At 40.4% G+C, this 21,007-nt stretch overlaps 1 long non-coding RNA gene across 1 annotated transcript; it reads right to left on the reverse strand.

The window, feature by feature from the left end:
• Nucleotides 1-6,799: 6,799 nt before the first annotated feature.
• Nucleotides 6,800-18,100, reverse strand: LOC133549139 (uncharacterized). The gene is made up of 2 exons (XR_009806031.1): nt 17,719-18,100; nt 6,800-8,435 (listed from the first exon to the last, which is right to left on the reverse strand). It is a non-coding gene; the product is annotated as an uncharacterized LOC133549139 (long non-coding RNA).
• Between the last annotated feature and the right edge of the window lie 2,907 nt (nt 18,101-21,007).

The following is a 21,007-nucleotide window of genomic DNA, read 5'->3' on the forward strand; positions in this document are numbered from 1 at the left end:
TTCCTGGGAAACTTATCAAGGAGCTTTTTGTATCATTAGGTCCATCAGTGCTAAATATTATAAACTTATCACTTTCCTCGGGCACTGTTCCCGTTGCATTCAAAAAAGCGGTTATTCATCCTCTCCTTAAAAGACCTAACCTCGATCCTGACCTCATGGTAAACTACCGACCGGTGTCTCACCTTCCCTTTATTTCAAAAATCCTCGAAAAAATTGTTGCAGAGCAGCTAAATGAGCACTTAGCGTTTAACAATCTATGTGAAACCTTTCAATCCGGTTTCAGGGCAAATCACTCGACTGAGACAGCCCTCGCAAAATTGACTAATGATCTATTGCTAACGATGGACTCTGATGCGTCATCTATGTTGCTGCTCCTCGATCTTAAAGCTGCTTCCGATACCGTCGATCATAATATTTTATTAGAGCGTATCAAAATATGAATTGGTATGTCGGACTCAGCCCTGTCATGGTTTAACTCTTATCTTAATAATAGGATGCAGTGCGTCTCCTATAACAGTGTGACCTCGGACTATGTTAAGGTAACGTGTGGAGTTCCCCAGGGTTCGGTCCTTGGCCCTGCACTCTTCAGCATCTACATGCTGCTGCTGGGTGACATCATACGCAAATACGGTATTAGCTTTCACTGTTATGCTGATGACACCCAACTCTACATGCCCCTAAAGCTGACCAACACGCCGGACTGTAGTCAGTTGGAAGCGTGTCTTAATGAAATTAAACAATGGATGTCCGCTAACTTTTTGCAACTTAATGCCAAAAAAACGGAAATGCTGATTATCGGTCCTGCTAGACACCGACCTCTATTTAATAATACAACTTTAACATTTGACAACCAAATGATAAAACAAGGTGACTCTGTAAAAAATCTGGGTATTATCTTCGACCCAACTCTCTCCTTTGAGTCACACATTAAAAGCGTTACTAAAACGGCCTTCTTTCATCTCCGTAATATCGCTAAAATTCGCTCCATTTTGTCCACTAAAGACGCCGAGATCATTATCCATGCGTTTGTTACGTCTCGTCTCGATTACTGTAACGTATTATTTTCGGGTCTCCCCATGTCTAGCATTAAAAGATTACAGTTGGTACAAAATGCGGCTGCTAGACTTTTGACAAGAACAAGAAAGTTTGATCACATTACGCCTGTACTGGCTCACCTGCACTGGCTTCCTGTGCACTTAAGATGTGACTTTAAGGTTTTACTACTTACGTATAAAATACTACACGGTCTAGCTCCAGCCTATCTTGCCGATTGTATTGTACCATTTGTCCCGGCAAGAAATCTGCGTTCAAAGGACTCCGGCTTATTAGTGATTCCTAGAGCTCAAAAAAAGTCTGCGGGCTATAGAGCGTTTTCCGTTCGGGCTCCAGTACTCTGGAATGCCCTCCCGGTAACAGTTCGAGATGCTACCTCAGTAGAAGCATTTAAGTCTCACCTTAAAACTCATCTGTATACTCTAGCCTTTAAATAGACCTCCTTTTTAGACCAGTTGATCTGCTGCTTCTTTTCTTTTTCCTATGTCCCCCCCTCCCTTGTGGAGGGGGTCCGGTCCGATGACCATGGATGAAGTAGTGGCTGTCCAGAGTCGAGACCCAGGATGGACCGCTCGTCGGGACCCAGGATGGACCGCTCGCCTGTATCGGTTGGGGACATCTCTACGCTGCTGATCCGCTTGAGATGGTTTCCTGTGGACGGGACTCTCGCTGCTGTCTTGGAGCCACTATGGATTGAACTTTCACAGTATCATGTTAGACCCGCTCGACATCCATTGCTTTCGGTCCCCTAGAGGGGGGGGGTTGCCCACATCTGAGGTCCTCTCCAAGGTTTCTCATAGTCAGCATTGTCACTGGCGTCCCACTGGATGTGAATTCTCCCTGCCCACTGGGTGTGAGTTTTCCTTGCCCTTTTGTGGGTTCTTCCGAGGATGTTGTAGTCGTAATGATTTGTGCAGTCCTTTGAGACATTTGTGATTTGGGGCTATATAAATAAACATTGATTGATTGATTGATCCTAAAGTACCTGAATGCATCATTTGAGGCCCATGGATGTAACCGATACACAAAAAACCTAAACGCATTCATCCTACAGTACCTGAATTTATCATTTGAGACGCATGGAGTTAACACATACACTAAAGTACCTGAATGCATCATTTGAGGCCCATGGATGTAACCGATACACAAAAAACCTAAACGCATTCATCCTATAGTACCTGAATGCATCATTTGAGACGCATGGAGGTAACACATACACACAAAAACTTAAACACATTCATCCTATATTACCTGAATGCATCATTAGAAGCCCATAGAGGTAACAGTACACACAAATGAAGGTAACAGTACACAGAAAAAACCTAAACACATTCATCCTATAGTACCTGAATGCATCATTTGAGGCCCATGGAAGTATCACAAAAAATCTAAACACATTCATCCAATGGCACCTGAATGCATCATTTGAGGTACATGGAGGTAACAGTACACACAAAAAACAAAACACATTCATCCTATAGTACCTGAATGCATCATTTGAGGCCCATGGAAGTATCACAAAAAACCTAAACACATTCATCCAATGGCACCTGAATGCATCATTTGAGGCCCATGGAGGTAACAGTACACACAAAAAACAAAACACATTCATCCTATAGTACCTGAATGCATCATTTGAGGCCCGAGGATTTAACGCACACACAAAAAACCTAAACACATTCATTCTAGAGTACCTGAATGCATCATTTGAGACGCATGGAGTTAACACATACACTAAAGTATCTGAATGCATCATTTGAGGCCCATGGATGTAACCGATACACAAAAAACCTAAACGCATTCATCCTATAGCACCTGAAAGCATCATTTGAGACGCATGGAGGTAACACATACACACAAAAACTTAAACACATTCATCCTATATTACCTGAATGCATCATTAGAAGCCCATAGAGGTAACAGTAAACACAAATGAAGGTAACAGTACACAGAAAAAACCTAAACACATTCATCCTATAGTACCTGAATGCATCATTTGAGGCCCATGGAAGTATCACAAAAAACCTAAACACATTCATCCAATGGCACCTGAATGCATCATTTGAGACCCATGGAGGTAACAGTACACACAAAAAACAAAACACATTCATCCTATAGTACCTGAATGCATCATTTGAGACCCATGGAGGTAACCGATACACAAAAAACCTAAACAAATTCGTCCTATAGTACCTGAATGCATCATTTGAGACGCATGGAGGTAACACATACACACAAAAACTTAAACACATTCATCCTATAGTACCTGAATGCATCATTAGAGGCCCATAGAGGTAACAGTACACACAAATGAGGGTAACAGTACACAGAAAAAACCAAAACACATTCATCCTATAGTACCTGAATGCATCATTTGAGGCCCATGGAGGTAACAACAGTATTCAGAAAAAACTTAAACACACTCATCCTATAGTACCTGAATGCATCATTTGAAGCCCATGGGGGTAACAACGGTACACACACAAACCTAAACAAAGTCATCCTATAGTACCTGAATGCATCATTTGAGGCCCGTGGAGGTAACAACAGTATTCAGAAAAAACTTAAACACACTCATCCTATAGTACCTGAATGCATCATTTGAAGCCCATGGGGGTAACAACGGTACACACACAAACCTAAACAAAGTCATCCTATAGTACCTGAATGCATCATTTGAGGCCCGTGGAGGTAACAACAGAAACACAGATAACCTAAACACATTCATCCTATAGTACCTGAATGCAGCATTTGAGGCCCATGGAGGTAACAATACACACAAATGAAGGTAAAAGTACACAGAAAAAACCTAAAGTCATTCATCCTATAGTACCTGAAAGCATCATTTGAGACGCATGGAGGTAACACATACACACAGAAACCTAAACACATTCATCCTTAGGACCTGAATGCATCATTTGAGTCCCTTGGAGTTAACAGTACACACAAAAAAATAAACACATTCATATTATAGCACCTGAATGCATCATTTGAGGCCCATAGAGGTAACAGTACACACAAATGAAGGTAACAGTACACAGAAAAAACCTAAACACATCCATCCTATAGTACCTGAATGCATCATTTGAGGCCCATGGAGGTAACACACACACACACACACACACACACACACACACACACACACACACACACACACACACACACACACACACACACACAAAACCTAAACACATTCATCCTATAGTACCTAATTGCATCATTTCAGGCCCATGGAGGTAACAACAGTATACAGAAAAAAACCTAAACAAATTCATCCTATAGTACCTGAATGCATCATTTGAGGCCCATGGAGGTAACAACATCCATCCATCCATTTTCTACCGCTTATTCCCTTTTTTTTTTTTTTTTGGGGTCGCGGGGGGCGCTGGCGCCTATCTCAGCTACAATCGGGCGGAAGGCGGGGTACACCCTGGACAAGTCGCCACCTCATCGCAGGGCCGGAGGTAACAACAGTACACACAAAAACCTAAACAAATTCATCCTGTAGTTCCTGAATGCATCATTTCAGGCCCATAGAGATAACAGTACACACAAATGAAGGTAAAAGTACACAGAAAAAACCCAAACACATTCATCCTATAGTACCTGAATGCATCATTTGAGGCCCATGAAGGTAACAATAGTACACACAAAAACCTAAACACATTCATCCTATAGTACCTGAATGCATCATTTGAGGCCCATGAAGGTAACAATAGTACACACAAAAACATAAACAGATTCATCCTCTAATACCTGAATGCATCATTTGAGGCCCATAGAGATAACAGTAAACACGAATGAAGGAAAAAGTACACACCAAAAACCTAAACACATTCTTCCTATAGTACCTGAATGCAACGTTTGAGGCCAATGGAGTACACACAAAAACCTAAACACATTCTTCCTATAGTGCCTGAATGCAACGTTTGAGGCCAATGGAGTACACACAAAAACCTAAACACATTCATCCTATAGGACCTGAATGCATTATTTGAGGCCCAAAAAAACCTAAACAATGGGAAACAAGCCAGCAGGACGACCTTCAAACACGACGTACTTCTTGTCCGATGAGTTCAGGTACAGTAGGAACACATGCCGAGAGTCCACACCCCAGAACACTGATTTCATATGGTGCTAGAGACTCAGTGACCACATCTACGCCACCAAATGAAATCAGTTTCTGAGCGCAGTAGGATATAGAAAACATTTTTTTCTCAGGAATGACATTAGTCTTTTGTATTTTGACGAACAAACTTGATACTTGGTATATAACATTTTTAAAAAATAGCCACAATAATGCTGTGTGATTCTCAAACAGAAAAAAGAAAGTGCGAACTGTGCATTTTTATATTCATGTTGATACTAGTACTGAACTGTCTGCCCCCCCTTCTCCCTCACTGCACCCCCAGGGTGACCCTCTTTGAAAAGTATTATAGATTATTGTGGAAGTCATTAAAGACAGCAGGTGATTAAACAACTGGTACCACCTGGGAAATCTAATCACCTGTTCAGCTGTGTCTCGCCATTGACACTGCCACGCCCCCGTCTGATGGTGCTCTGTGTTCAGCATCATGGACAGAGGCGGTGACCTTTGCTTCTGCAGGCAGCGCTGGCCACACCTCCCTCCACGATTATATTATAGATGGAGCCTGTATTCCCTTACTACTCGTGCTACACCTGTGGATCAATTAATAACATATTTTTCATTGAAAACGAATTAACTGTAATTTAAGACAGGGCCAATTGGGGCCCGATGAATACTTTTATTTTGACGCCCCACACCATTATACTAGATATTTTCAAACTTTTTCAATTATCCATCCATCCCTTTTCTACCGCTTGTCCCTTTCGGGTGGCCGGGCAGGAGGTGGGTACACCCTGGACAATAATGTCAAACTTTAAATCAAATCAAACTTAAATTTAGCATGCATGTTTTATATTTACTAAAACAAATTCACGGGACATAAATTGTTTAAATAACTTTAGTTTTTAGTGCAAAATACCACATTTAAAAAAAAAATAATAATAATTTATTTATTTGAAAGGGAAATCATAACACAGGTACTAACAAAACATACACCCCCACCCCAAAAATGTTTTTTGCAAAAAAACAAAGAAAAATGGAGCCTATCTCAGCTACAATCGGGCGGAAGGCGGTGTACACCCTGGACAAGTCGCCACCTCATCACAGGGCCAACACAGACAGACAGTCAACATTCACACTCAGCGCTCTCCTCATCCATCCATCCATTTTCTACTGCTTATTTCCTTCGGGGTGGCGGGGGGTGGGTGGGGTGCTGGAGCCTATCTCAGCTACAATCGGGGGGAAGGCGGTGTACACCCTGGACAATAATGTCAAACTTTAATACTTCTGTAAATCAAACTTCAATTTAGCATGCATGTTTTATATTTACTAAAACACATTCACGGGACATAAATTGTTTAAATAACTTTAGTTTTTAGTGCAAAATACCACATTTAAAAAAAATAATAATAATAATTTATTTATTTGAAAGGGAAATCATAACACAGGTACTAAGAAAACATACACCCCCACCCCAAAAATGTTTTTTGCAAAAAAACAAAGAAAAATGGAGCCTATCTCAGCTACAACCAGGCGGAAGGCGGTGTACACCCTGGACAAGTCGCCACCTCATCACAGGGCCAACACAGATAGACAGACAACATACACACTCAGCGCTCTCCTCATCCATCCATCCATTTTCTACCGCTTATTTCCTTCGGGGTGGCGGGGGGTGGGTGGGGTGCTGGAGCCTATCTCAGCTACAATCGGGGGGAAGGCGGTGTACACCCTGGACAATAATGTCAAACTTTAATACTTCTGTAAATCAAACTTCAATTTAGCATGCATGTTTTATATTTACTAAAACACATTCACGGGACATAAATTGTTTTATATAACTTTTGTTTTTAGTGCAAAATACCACATTTAAAAAAAAAAAAATTTTTTATTTATTTGAAAGGGAAATCATAACACGGGTACTAAGAAAACATACACCCCCACCCCAAAATTTTTTTTTTATAAAAAAACAAACAAAAATGGAGCCTATCTCAGCTACAATCGAGCGGAAGGCGGTGTACACCCTGGACAAGTCACCATCTCATCACAGGGCCAATACAGATAGACAGACAACATTCACACTCAGCGCTCTCCATCCATTTTCTACCGCTTATTCCCTTTTGGGGTCGCGGGGGGCGCTGGCGCCTATCTCAGCTACAATCGGGCGGAAGGCGGTGTACACCCTGGACAAGTCGCCACCTCATCACAGGGCCAACACAGATAGACAGTCAACATTCACACTCAGCGCTCTCCTCATCCATCCATCCATTTTCTACCGCTTATTTCCTTCGGGGTGGCGGGGGGTGGGTGGGGTGCTGGAGCCTATCTCAGCTACAATCGGGGGGAAGGCGGTGTACACCCTGGACAAGTCGCCACCTCATCACAAGGCCAACACAGATAGACAGACAACATTCACACTCAGCGCTCCCCTCATCCATCCATTTTTCTACTGCTTATTTCCTTCCGGGTGGCGGCGGGCGCTGGAGCCTAACTGAGCTACAATCGGGCGGAAGGCGGCGTACACCCTGGACAAGTCACCGCCTCATCAAACGGCCAACACAGACAGTCAACATTCACACTCAGCGCTCTCCTCAATGGAGCCAAAATTAATTCTTTCTCTCTTGAATTCCTTGCTTCCTGTCTTGTTTAATAGATGTCATCTGTGTTTGAACCCGGCAGGCGCGACCACTGCTGCCGCTCGCTGCTCCCCTCACCTCCCAGGGGGTGAACAAATGCAGAGGACTAATTTCACCACACCTAGTGTGTGTGTTGGACTATCATTGGTACTTTAACTTTAACTTAGAAGCGTAAAAGAAATAAATGCTAATTGTACTGAGGATGAATATGTGGTGATTTTTATGGGTTTTTTTCCCCTCTCTTTTTAAAATAAATAAACACCTCAAAGTACTACAAGCACAATTTCAAATATATTATTAAATTACCTTAATGGCACTTTATATCGAAATGGAGCTCTACTGCCATGTCTGCTACTAAAGAGTTGCTACGGATCACATTTTCACCTCCTCACATAAGCCAGGTGCGGGACGTTCGTGCCGTAAACCGCGATGTGTTCAAGTGTCTGTCGTGCATCGGGCAAACCCTCCAGTTATACTCGTGCGGAGATATACGGCACTCTCATCATCACCTCCCAAGGACAAGTTCTTCTACTCGGCCGGAGAGGTGAAGGACGAGCCGCCCCAAAGGTTGTCGTGACGTTTCGCTGACACGTGTGCGTCATAACCTTCGCCGTCTATCCGCGTGTGACAGCGGCGGCGTTGGCGTGAACGTCAACACGGCTCTGGAAGACAAGAGAATTGTCATGCCATTAATATCTCTCAAGCCCGTCAAGACTCATTAACACCATAATTATACAGAAGCAGTGAAGTTGGCACATTGTGTAAATGGTAAATAAAAACAGAATACAATGATTAGCTAATCCTTTTCAACTTATATTCAATTGAAAGGCAAAGGCAGTTTACGACCCCCCCCCTCATAGAAACAGCTGTTGCCATGTAATCAGGGAAAGTCCAAATTGAATTATGTCTCTGTTGAATTCCTTGCTTCTTGTCTTGTTTAATAGATGTCACCAGTGTTTGAACCTGACACCTAGTGTGTGTGTGTGGAAATCATGGGTACTTTAACTTTACTTTATAGTGCAGTCCACACATATTTCTTATGTTTGACTGCAATTTACTGATCACACATCATGTACCAAAAAAAAATAGCTTCAAAGTCGGTAAGCACAACCAAAATTATTCCGTACATTTGGCGCACCGTCGAGTTTTGAGTGGCGGAAAAAAAGGATTCTGAGTGTGCCTTATAGTCCGGGGAAGATGGTACTTTTATTGTGGTGACGCAGACTATTTCCCAGAACATGACAATTTTTGAATAATGCATCCGAGGGTGACCTCGCCGCCATCAGATTAAAGTGATAGGAGCGCATGAGTCAGGAACTCGTCACCGGATCACGAGGACAGAGAGTATTTGTGATGATGCCGCCTGTGTGTGTGTGTGTGTGTGTGTGTGTGTGTGTGTGTGTCTTCTGATAATGCTTACTTAATGGGGACATCGCTCTGTTTTCACAGTCACCTTTATTTAGGAGACCTCTGACGGTATGGGGACACAAAAACAGGTCCCCTAAAGGAGAACCTTTTTAAATGATAGTGAGATCCATTCTGAAGATGCTGCCTGCTGTGTGTGTGTGTGTGTGTGTTCCGGCAATGCTGACTTAATGGGGACATCGCTCCGTTTACACAGTCAACTATAGAGGACTTCTGACGGTATGGGGACACAAAAACAGGCCCCCTAAAGAGAAATCGTTTTAAATGATAGTGAGATCCATTCTGAAGATGCCTTAGTCATTTTTAAGATTCGGCCCATAAAACATGTTTACTGGTTATTTTGAGTGTGAGACATTTGCACTGAAGCCCAAATTGCATCCGTACAAGTGTGTGTGAATTATGCAAAATTATTTAAATTTGATCCCTATGAACCATATTAACTCTTTTCCCCCCAAGTAAGTATGATCAGCACATTACTTCATCAATCCAGAGATTTAAAGACGTGTATGATCTAACTGGGCAGTGGCCATTTTACCTCATTTTTTTAATGCCTCCACAACCTGTAGAAAGGGTGGTCCCCACAAGTCATGAACAACAACTTGGTCCCCATTCCAAATGGTAACTAGTGTGTGTGTGTGTGTGTGTGTGTGTGTGTGTTCCGGTAATGCTGACTTAATGGGGACATCGCTTTGTTTACACAGTCACCTATAGAGGACTTCTGACGGTATGGGGACTCAAAAACAGGCCCCCTAAAGAGAAATCTTTTTAAATGATAGTGAGATCCATTTTGAAGATGCCTTAGTCATTTTTAAGATTCGGCCCATAAAACATGTTTACTGGTTATTTTGAGTGTGAGACATTTGCACTGAAGCCCAAATTGCATCCGTACAAGTGTGTGTGAATTATGCAAAATTATTTAAATTTGATCCCTATGAACCATATTAACTCTTTTCCCCCCAAGTAAGTATGATCAGCACATTACTTCATCAATCCAGAGATTTAAAGACGTGTATGATCTAACTGGGCAGTGGCCATTTTACCTCATTTTTTTAATGCCTCCACAACCTGTAGAAAGGGTGGTCCCCACAAGTCATGAACAACAACTTGGTCCCCATTCCAAATGATAGCCAATGTGTGTGTGTGTTTGTGTTCTGGCAATGCTTACTTAATGGGGACATCGCTCTGTTTACACAGTCACCTGTAGGGGACTTCTGATGCTATGGGGACACAAAAACAGGCCCCCTAAAGGGAAACCTTTTTAATTGACAGTCAGATCCATTCTGAAGATGCCTAAGTAATTTTTAAGCTTAGGCCCATAAAATATGTTTAGTGGTTAGTTTGAGTGTGAGACATTTGCACAGAAGCCCAAATTGCATCTGTACAAATGTGTGTGAATTATGCAAAAGTAATTCAATTTGGTCCCTATGAACCATATTAACTCTTTTCCCCCCAAGTATGATCAGCACATTACTTCATCAATCCAGAGATTTAAAGACGTGTAGGATCTAACTGGGCCGTGGCCATTTTACTTCATTTTTTTTATGCCTCCACAACCTGTAGAAAGTATGGTCCCCACAAGTCATGAACAACAACTTGGTCCCCATTCCAAATGATAACCAGTGTGTGTGTGCTTGTGTGTTTGTTTGTTCTGGCAATGCTGACTTACTGGACACATCACTCTGTTTACACACTCACCTTTAGGGGACTTCTGACGGTATGGGGAGACAAAAACAGGCCCCCTAAAGAGAAATCTTTTTAAATGATAGTGAGATCCATTCTGAAGATGCCTTAGTCATTTTTAAGATTCGGCCCACAAAACATGTTTACTGGTTAGTTTGAGTGTGCACAGCAGCCCAAAATGCATCCCCATGAACCATATTAACTATTTTCCCAAGGGTCCCCAGTATGTACGATCAGCATATTACTTCATCAATCCAGAGATTTAAAGACGTGTATGATCTAACTGGGCAGTGGCCATTTTACCTCATTTTTTTAATGCCTCCACAACCTGTAGAAAGGGTGGTCCCCACGAGTCATGAACAACAACTTGGTCCCCATTCCAAATGATAGCCAATGTGTGTGTGTTTGTGTTCTGGCAATGCTTACATAATGGGGACATCGCTCTGTTTACACAGTCACCTGTAGGGGACTTCTGACGGTATGGGGACACAAAAACAGGTCCACTAAAGGGAAACCTTTTTAATTGACAGTCAGATCCATTCTGAAGATGCCTAAGTAATTTTTAAGCTTAGGCCCATAAAACATGTTTACTGGTTAGTTTGAGTGTGAGACATTTGCACAGAAGCCCAAATTGCATCTGTACAAATGTGTGTGAATTATGCAAAAGTAATTAAATTTGGTCCCTATGAACCATATTTTCCCCCCAAGTAAGTATGATCAGCACATTACTTCATCAATCCAGAGATTTAAAGACGTGTATGATCCAACTGGGCCGTGGCCGTTTTACCTCATTTTTTTTATGCCTCCACAACCTGTAGAAAGGGTGGTCCCCACAAGTCATGAACAACAACTTGGTCCCCATTCCAAATGGTAACCAGTGTGTGTGTGTGTGTGTGTGTGTTCCGGTAATGCTGACTTAATGGGGACATCGCTTTGTTTACACAGTCACCTATAGAGGACTTCTGACGGTATGGGGACCAAAAAACAGGCCCCCTAAAGAGAAATCTTTTTAAATGATAGTGAGATCCATTCTGAAGATGCCTTAGTCATTTTTAAGATTCGGCCCAAAAAACATGTTTACTGGTTATTTTGAGTGTGAGACATTTGCAATGAAGCCCAAATTGCATCTGTACAAATGTGTGTGAATTATGCAAAAGTAATTAAATGTGGTCCCTATGAACCATATTAACTCTTTTCCCCCCAAGTATGATCAGCACATTACTTCATCAATCCAGAGATTTAAAGACGTGTATGATCTAACTGGGCCGTGGCCATTTTACTTCTTTTTTTTTTTATGCCTCCACAACCTGTAGAAAGGGTGGTCCCCACAAGTCAGGAACAACAACTTGGTCCCCATTCCAAATGGTAACCAGTGTGTGTGTGTGTGTGTGTGTGTTTCGGTAATGCTGACTTAATGGGGACATCGCTTTGTTTACACAGTCACCTATAGAGGACTTCTGACGGTATGGGGACACAAAAACAGGCCCCCTAAAGAGAAATCTTTTTAAATGATAGTGAGATCCATTCTGAAGATGCCTTAGTCATTTTTAAGATTCGGCCCATAAAACATGTTTACTGGTTAGTTTGAGTGTGCACAGCAGCCCAAAATGCATCCCAATGAACCATATTAACTATTTTCCCCAGGGTCCCCAGTAAGTATGATCAGCAAATTACTTCATCAATCCAGAGATTTAAAGACGTGTATGATCTAACTGGGCAGTGGCCGTTTTACCTCATTTTTTTTTATGCCTCCACAACCTGTAGAAAGGGTGGTCCCCACAAGTCATGAACAACAACTTGGTCCCTATTCCAAATGATAACCAGTGTGTGTGTGTGTGTGTGTGTGTTTGTTTGTTTTGGCAATGCCTACTTAATGGGGACATCACTCTGTTTACACAGTCACCTTTAGGGGACCTCTGACGGTATGGGGACCAAAAAAACAGGTCCCTTAAAGGGAAACCTTTAATTTAATTTAATTTGAACTTCTTTTTTTTTTTTAAAGGGTCCTCAGTAGTCACGTACAAATGTGTGTGAACTATGCAAAATTATTTAAATTTGGTCCCCATGAACCATATTAACTCTTTTTTCCCCAGGGTCCCCAGTAAGTGTGATCAGCACATTACTTCATCAATCCACAGATTTAAAGACGTGTATGATCTAACTGGGCAGTGGCCATTTTAACACATTTTTTTTATGCCTCCACAACCTGTAGAAAGGGTGGTCCCCACAAGTCATGAACAACAACTTGGTCCCCATTCCAAATGGTAACCAGTGTGTGTGTGTGTGTGTGTGTGTGTGTGTGTGTCCTCTCCTTGCACGCCATTCTCCAGCAGGTTCACACATAGGCCAAGCAGAGTGATGATGGCGGAAGGTGTGACCCAGTGAATATATGCAACCAAGAGGGAAGAAAGAGAAGTCGTCTTTAACGCAGTTCTACAAAGGCGTCCATTAAAAAAAAAAAAATTTTTTTAACCTAAAGCAGATTTGACGTCTTGTTTCCCGTAAGTGCGGACGGAAGAATTTGATCTGCTTACAGGGAACAACATGAGTCAAATGTGTTTTTCTTCTTCTTAGAACTACTCAGAGATGATTAATGTCTTAGGGGGAAAAAAAGCCTTTTATTTCTGACGTTGGCAGTGTCACGTTCAAGGTTCTTCATCTCTGAAAGCTTTTTATTTGTACATATCACCATGCATTTCGCCTCGGATGGTGACTGAACGTTGGAGGCGAGCTGAGCTGCCGGTCTTTGTGTGATAGAAATTCAACTCCCTCCCGTCTGTGTTCAAACCCCCCCCCCCCCCCCCCCCCCCCCCAAAACGATAATGAGCCAGACTCTTTACTGGCACCGTAGTACTAAAAGTCACCACCAGGAGCTGCACTAACGTGAACGAGTTGGCACTGAAGTGGCTCTCCAAGTAGCACCGTAATGACCAACGGTAAAACACAGTAGTGTAGTAGGCCCAAGTATTCGTTAAAAACAAGGCCGAGGTTTGTAATATCTTTTCGCACACAGTTTGAACAGTAACACTCACTACATTTCCACGCACCAAATTACTCTGATTTCCTAAAATTTAGCTTCGCTGCCTTACTCTTTACCATCCCTGCATTCTCTCTTTAATGCAGGGATGGTAAAGGTACGGCCCGCGAGCTAAAATTTTGGAATGGAATGGACTGGGGTTTCCAAATGTGTCCACTAGATGTCGCCAGAGCAGTTCCTTGTGTCCCCTACCACAAGCATGACTTAAGAGGGGGCGGAGCTATGTTAGGATAGAGTCTATCTACAACACGTGATGTAAGTGTCTATATTAGCTTACTATCAAAATGACTTTAAAAGCCTTTTTCATGTGTTATAATGAAGACAACACATGATGTAAGTGTCCATATTAGCCTACTATCAAAATGATTTTAAATGTATTATATAAGTGTTATAATGAAGGCAACACATGATGTAAGTGTCGATATTAGCCTACTATCAAAATTATTTTAAATGTATTATATAAGTGTTATAATGAAGGCAACACATGGTGTAAGTGTCTATATTAGCCTACAATCAAAATGACTTTAAAAGCCTTATATAAGTGTTATAATGAAGACAACACAAGATGTGTCTGTATTAGCCTACTATCAAAATGACTTTAAATATATTATATAAGTGTTATAATGAAGGCAACACATGGTGTAAGTGTCTATATTAGCTATATTAGCCTACAATCAAAATGCTTTTAAAAGTCTTATATAAGTGTTATAATGAAGACAACACATGATGTAAGTGTCGATATTAGCTTACCATCGAAATGACTTTAAATGTATTATATAAGTGTTATAATGCAGACAACACATCATGAAAGTGTCTATATGAGTTATATTTAGCCTACTATCAAAATGACTTTAAAAGCCTTATATAAGTGTTTTAATGAAGGCAACACTTGATGTAAGTGTCTATATTAGCCTACTATCAAAATGACTTTAAAAACCTTATATAAGTGTTATAATGAAGACAAGACATGATATGTCTATATTAGTCTACTATCAAAATGACTTTAAATATATTATATAAGTGTTATAATGAAGGCAACACATGGTATAAGTGTCTATATTAGCTATATTAGCCTACTATCAAAATGCTTTTAAAAGTCTTATATAAGTGTTATAATGAAGACAACACATGATGTAAGTGTCGATATTAGCTTACCATCGAAATGACTTTAAATGTATTATATAAGTGTTATAATGCAGACAACACATCATGTAAGTGTCTATATTAGTTATATTTAGCCTACTATCAAAATGACTTTAAAACTCTTATATAAGTGTTGTAATGAAGGCAACACATGGTGTAAGTGTCTATACTAGCTATATTAGCCTACTATCAAAATGACTTTAAAAGCCTTATATAAGTGTTTTAATGAAGGCAACACTTGATGTAAGTGTCTATATTAGTTATATTTAGCCTACTATCAAAATGACTTTAAAAGTCTTATATAAGTGTTATAATGAAGGCAACACATGATGTGAGTGTCGATATTAGCCTACTATCAAAATGACTTTAAATGTATTATATAAGTGTTATAATGAAGGCAACACATGATGTGTCTATATTAGTTATATTTAGCCTACTATTAATGGAAAAAGATGGGGGGTGGGGGCGAAATACATTTGTTGTTTTAGTATGTTTTTAATTTGAGGACAAACATGACACAAACATTTCCAATTGTTAGAAAGCCCACTGTTTAACATGTGTGTGTATGCTTCACTATTTGGTGGACATCGTTTTGTCCTACTAATTTTGCTAGTTCTTGAACTCACCATAGTATGGACTGTGACACAACATTTTGTTTACATGTAAAATCTTCCACTCCTCGGTCTCATTTTGTCCACCAAATGTTTTATGCTGTGCCTGAATGCACAAAGGTGCGCTCTGTTGATGTTATTGACTTGCTGGAGTGCTAATCAGGCACATTTGGTCACTGCATGACTGCAAGATCATCAATGCTAACATGCTATTTTTGCTAGCTGTATGTTCATATTGCATCACTATGCCTCGTTTGTAGCCATATTTGAGCTAAGTTCCTATACCTTACACATGACACATTATCTGATTGTAATATTGGCTGCATTTCAGATTGTTGTTTGTTTGCCATGTTGTTCCAGACCACAGCAAACATTACCTAGCTTGCCAAAGATTGTAATAAATCTATTAAAAGACAGCCCGCCCATTCCTTAAACTAAGACACACACATCTATACCTTTAGCCATTAAAAGACAGTAATTTCCAGGAGTTATGTCATCTTCTGAGTAGCCTCTGATTTACTAATGTTTTCTAATGTTGTAAAAATGTGTAGAATATATATTACATTTCAACATTTCTGTCAACAAAGATTTGTTTCAGCCTGCGACACATAGTCATTTTGATAGTAGGCTAATATAGACACTTTCGTCATGTGTTGCCTTCATTACAACACTTACGTAAGACTTTTCAAGTCAGTTTGATAGTAGGCTAATATAGCTAACATAGACTTACATCATGTGTCACCTTAATTATAACACTGATATAAGACTTTTAAAGTCATTTTGATAGTAGTCTAATATAGCTAATATAGACACTTACACCATGTCTTGTCTTCATTATAACACTTATATAAGACTTTTCAAGTCATTTTGATAGTAAGCTGTTATAGCTAATATATACACTTACATTATGTGTTGCCTTCATTATAACACTTATATCAGACTTTTAAAGTCATTTTGATAGTAGGCTAATATAGACACTTACATTATGTGTTGATCTTCATTATAACACTTAAGACTTTTAAAGTCATTTTGATAGTAGGCTAATATAGCTAATATGGACACTTACATCATGTGTTGATCTTCATTATAACACTTATAAGACTTTTAAAGTGACTTTGATAGTAGATTAATACAGGTAACATATACACTTACAACATGTGTCACCTTAATTATAACACTGATATAAGACTTTTAAAGTCATTTTGATAGTAGGCTAATATAGACACTTACATTATGTGTTGATCTTCATTATAACACTTAAGACTTTTAAAGTCATTTTGATAGTAGGCTAATCTAGACACTTACATTATGTGTTGATCTTCATTATAACCCTTATAAGACTTTTAAAGTCATTTTGATAATACAGGTAACAGACACTAAAATCATGTGTCACCTTAATTATAATACTGATATAACACTTTTCAAGTCATTTTGATAGTAAGCTAATATAGCTAATATAGACACTTACATCATGTGTTGCCTTCGTTATAAAACTTTAATTTTGTGCGGCACCAGACAGTTTTTTCTGTTGTATTTTTGGTCCAATATGGCTCTTTCGACATTTTGTATCGCCGACCCCTGGTATAGTTTTCGAGACTTCGGGTCATTTGAAAACATCACAATGGCAGCTACAGTTTCCATCTCAAAAACCCCCCCAAAAATTATTTGGAACTGTCCGGCGATTCAGATTCAAAAAAGCTTACGTGGCCCCTTGGCCTTAGTTTGCCCAGGTCTGACCTACAGCAATAACACTCGCCAACCATACCTATCGGTACTTTTTTAAGGAGCGACTATACTATGACCAAAAACACGAAACAAAGATCCTCTATATTCTCAACATGCGTTGTCTTGCTTTTTTTAAATCCTTAGCTCTCAGTTCATTGCCGGAACTCTTCCACCTTGTTCAAACATCTCACACTTGTTCCAGAAAATGGTGTTTAGTGGCTCTATAGGGGCCTTAAAGCCATGCCCTGTGGAACCCCTGCCAACACGCCAGGGGGTGGCTACTTCCCTAAAACGACACAAATGGAAAAAAAGCAAAACACTTACCACCAGCGGGACATGTCCGCGTCTTGGAAGTCATCTTTCGCAGCTCCGAATGGGAGCAGATGCCAGCTTATGTGGATCTTGTGTGTGTGCGGTGGCGAGGGGAGGGAGGGTAGAGTGGTACAGCCCCCCCCCCCCCCCCCCCCCCCGCACCCTCTTGCTACCTCTCTCTCTCTCTCTCTGTCCTTCATTTTTACCGTCAATACAGCGTGAGCAGTTCATCCTCTGTTCTGGCAGAGTCATTGAGTGTGTGAGTCAGCACCCTCTTTCTCACACACACACACACACACACACACACACACACACACACACACACACACACACACACACACACACACATTCTTGTACTTCTTACCTTCTTGAGACCTCCGAAAATTGCCTACCTCTTTAGCACCACCCCTTTCTAGATATATAAATATTTGTATTTACAATATTAATAATATATAGAAACCATAAAAAAATATATAAAAAAGTTGACATTTCACAAGAAAAAGGAGACACACACACACACAAACGTGACTGCTGTTGTTGTGTGTTGTTACTCCGCTGGGAGGACTTAATGAAACTGCCTAACAATAAACCCACATAAGAAACCAAGGACTCGCCCTCGATCATTCTACAGTTATGACGTCATTAGGCAGACACGCTCTCAGACACGTCACTCAGGTCCTCATAGAACTGGAGGGGGCGTGGCCTCCAGCTCCGCCTGAATTTCGGGAGATTTTCGAGGAGAAAATTTGTCCCCGGAGGTTTTCGAGAGAGGCGCTGGATTTCGGGAGTCTCCCAGAAAATCCGGGAGGGTTGACAAGCATACTTTCTAGCTATATAAAGATTTGTATTTACAATATTAATAATATATACAAACTATGCAAATATGAACAAAATGTTGGCATTTCACAAGAAAAAGGACACACACACACACACACACACACACCCACATCAAGAATTCACACACACACACACACCCACATCAAGAATTATATGTATCCGTCTAATGTGTGTATTAGAGTTCCCACACCCAGTGCACGACAAAACATTGTTATGTTATTCTGTTCCGGCACATTTCCTCATCCACAACCTCTCAATGGCACTGTGTGTGTGTGCAACCACTTGTTGCTTGGCAGAACTCATGAACGCCCGCCCCCAGAAGCGGTGAAAAATCAGCAGAGTCACATCCACTGTACCAACAAACAAATAAAGCAGCCAGGGACAGGAAGTTCCCCAGAACAGGAACAAAACATTAGCCGCATGCCAAGGAACTGACTCCACTTATTTATACACATTAGACTATCGTCATAGCTCTGTATCGAATATAAAACCACATTTGTGGCTCCCTGGAGTTTCTTCAAAGATGCATAAAAATGGAAAAAATGCACAAAAAAAAAAAAAAAAGTATTTTTTGTTTTACTATATTTTCTGTAGGAGAACAAACTTGACACAAACCTTCTCTCTTGTTAGAAATCCCACTGTTTATATCAAACATGTTTCACTGATGAGAGTATTAGGCAAGCGCCGTTTCGTCCTACTGATTTCAGCAACCCGTGAACTCACCGTAGTTTGTTTACATGTACAACTTTCTCCGACGCTGCCACAGAGGTGTTTTTCTCACCTTAAAACTCATCTGTATACTCTAGCCTTTAAATAGACCTCCTTTTTAGACCAGTTGATCTGCCGCTTCTTTTCTTTTTCTCCTCTGTCTCCCCCCTCCCTTGTGGAGGTGGTCCGGTCCGAGGACCATGGATGAAGTACTGGCTGTCCAGAGTCGGGACCAAGGATGGACCACTCGCCTGTGTATCGGTTGGGGACATCTTTACGCTGCTGATCCGCCTCCGCTTGGGATGGTTTCCTGTGGACGGGACTCTCGCTGCTGTCTTGGATCCGCTTTGAACTGAACTGTCGCGGCTGTGTTGGAGCCACTATGGATTGAACTTTCACAGTATCATGTTAGACCCGCTCGACATCCATTGCTTTCAGTCCCCTAGACGGGGTGGGGGGTTGCCCACATATGAGGTCCTCTCCAAGGTTCTCATAGTCATCGTCACTGGCGTCCCACTGGGTGTGAGTTCTCCTTGCCCTAATGTGGGTTCTTCCGAGGATGTCGTAGTCGTAGTGGTTTGTACAGTCCTTTGAGACATTTGTGATTTAGGGCTATATAAATAAACATTGATTGATTTTATGTTTGTCTAATTTTGTCCACCAAACGTTTAATGCTGTGCGTGACTGCACAAAGGTGAGCTTTGTTGACTTGCTGGAGTGCTAATCGGGCATATTTGGTCAGTGCATGACTGCAAGCTAATCGATGCTAACATGCAATTTAATTTAGCTGTATGTTAATTTTGCAGGCTAATACAGCTAATATAGACACTTACATTATGTGTTGCCTTCATTACAACACTTACGTAAGACTTTTCAAGTCATTTTGATAGTAGTCTAATATAGCTAAAATAGACACTTACATTATGTGTTGCCTTCATTACAGCACTTATATAAGACTTTTCAAGTCATTTTGATAGTAGTCTAATATAGCTAAAATAGACACTTACATTATGTGTTGCCTTCATTACAGCACTTATATAAGACTTTTAAAGTCATTTTGATAGTAGGCTAATATAGCTAATATTGACACTTACATTATGTGTTGCCTTCATTACAACACTTACGTAAGACTTTTCAAGTCATTTTGATAGTAGTCTAATATAGCTAAAATAGACACTTACATTATGTGTTGCCTTCATTACAGCACTTATATAAGACTTTTCAAGTCATTTTGATAGTAGGCTAATATAGCTAATATAGACACTTACATTATGTGTTGCCTTCATTACAACACTTACGTAAGACTTTTCAAGTCATTTTGATAGTAGTCTAATATAGCTAAAATAGACACTTACATTATGTGTTGCCTTCATTACAGCACTTATATAAGACTTTTAAAGTCATTTTGATAGTAGGCTAAATATAACTAATATAGACACTTACATCAAGTGTTGCCTTCATTAAAACACTTATATAAGGCTTTTAAAGTCATTTTGATAGTAGGCTAATATAGCTAATATAGACACTTACATCATGTGTTGCCTTCATTACAGCACTTATATAACACTTTTAAAGTCATTTTGATAGTAGGCTACTATAGACACTTACATCATGTGTTGCCTTCATTATTACACATATATAAGACTTTTAAAGTCATTTTGATAGTAGGCTAATATAGGTAATATAGACACATCATGTGCGCCCTTTATTATAACACAATACTTTTAAAGTCATTTTGATAGTAGGCTAATATTGC

The sequence above is a fragment of the Nerophis ophidion genome, linkage group LG03 (assembly GCF_033978795.1).
Source record: "Nerophis ophidion isolate RoL-2023_Sa linkage group LG03, RoL_Noph_v1.0, whole genome shotgun sequence".
NCBI lineage: Eukaryota > Metazoa > Chordata > Actinopteri > Syngnathiformes > Syngnathidae > Nerophis > Nerophis ophidion.